The sequence below is a fragment of the Chrysochloris asiatica genome, unplaced genomic scaffold (assembly GCF_000296735.1).
Source record: "Chrysochloris asiatica unplaced genomic scaffold, ChrAsi1.0 scaffold00002, whole genome shotgun sequence".
In the NCBI taxonomy this organism is placed as follows: domain Eukaryota; kingdom Metazoa; phylum Chordata; class Mammalia; order Afrosoricida; family Chrysochloridae; genus Chrysochloris; species Chrysochloris asiatica.
Window position 1 is genome coordinate 3,881,640 of NW_006408520.1, and position 1,317 is coordinate 3,882,956.

General features: G+C 38.6%; 1 pseudogene across 1 annotated transcript; it reads left to right on the plus strand.

The window, feature by feature from the left end:
• The first annotated feature begins 747 nt into the window (after nucleotides 1–747).
• Nucleotides 748–1,316, plus strand: LOC102832023 (annotated as a pseudogene). The gene has a single exon (XR_438662.1). The product of XR_438662.1 is annotated as a nucleolar protein interacting with the FHA domain of MKI67 pseudogene (transcript).
• Nucleotide 1,317: the final 1 nt, after the last annotated feature.

The following is a 1,317-nucleotide window of genomic DNA, read 5'->3' on the forward strand; positions in this document are numbered from 1 at the left end:
ATTCTTTCACCATACTTATTCAATCTGTATCTGAGCAAATAATTCCAGAAGTTGGGTTGTATGAATGAGAACAGAGCATGGCATCATGTATAGAGGAAGACTCACTTACAATTTGCAATATACATATGACACAATCTTGCTTACTGGAAGTGATGAGGACTTGAAATACCAACTAATGAAGACCTTCAGTATGCATTGTATCTCAATGTAAAGAAAACAGAACTCCTTAAAACTGGATCAGTAAAAAAACATATTGATAAATGGAGAAAAAAATAGAAGTTGTGAAAGATTTCATTTTTCTTAGATCCACAATCAATCCTGATTGATGCAGCAGTCAAGAAACCAAATGACATATTGCATTAGGCAAATCTGCTGCAAAAGAGTTCTTGAAAGTGTTAAACAGCTAAAATGTCAGTTTGTGTACTAAGGTACACCTGACCTACTCCAAGGTATTTTCAGTTACCTCATATACATGTGAAAGGTGGACAATGAATAAGGAAAATCATAGAGGAATTGATGCATTTGAATTATGGTGTTGAAGAAAAATATTGAAAGGACCATGGCCTGCGAGAAGAACAAATATATCTATCTTGGAAGAAGTACAACAGAATGTTCCTTAGAAATGAGGATGGTAAGTCTTTTTCTCTTGTGCTTTGGACATGAGGGAGGAGTTCCTGAAGAAGAACATCATCGGTTGATAGCCTCGCTTTTCGGGAGCACCGCGTGGAGAGCGTCATCTTGGTCAAGATGGATTTTTCTGGCCCTGCTATGCCTCTCTTGTCGCTGAACCCAGAGTAACAGGCCAAATTTCAGAAGCAGGTGGCACAGGCCCGCCGGTGCACACCCAGCAAGAAAAATTTACTCCTGGAGTAGTATATGTGGGCCACTTACCCCGAGGCCTTTTTGAACCCCAATTGAAGGCGTATTTCTCCCAGTTTGGTACTGTTACACGACTCAGATTGTCCAGAAGTAAAAAGTCTGGAAAGAGTAAAGACTATGCCTTTGTGGAGTTTGAGTCTGATGATGTTGCCAAGATAGTTGCTGAAACAATGAACAACTACCTTTTTGGTGAAAGACTCTTGAAATGCGATTTGATGCCATCTGAGAAAGTACATGAAAAACTTTTCAAAGACTGGGATGTTCCCTTTAAAAAGCCATCAAATCCAGCAGTGAAACGGTATAATAAGAAACGGACAACTGCAGAAAAGCTACGGATGGAGAAGCGATTTAAGAACAAAGAAAAATTACTCAGGAAGAAGATAGCTAAAAAAGGAATAGTGTATGATTTTCCTCCATTGATTTTACCAAAAAAGAAAA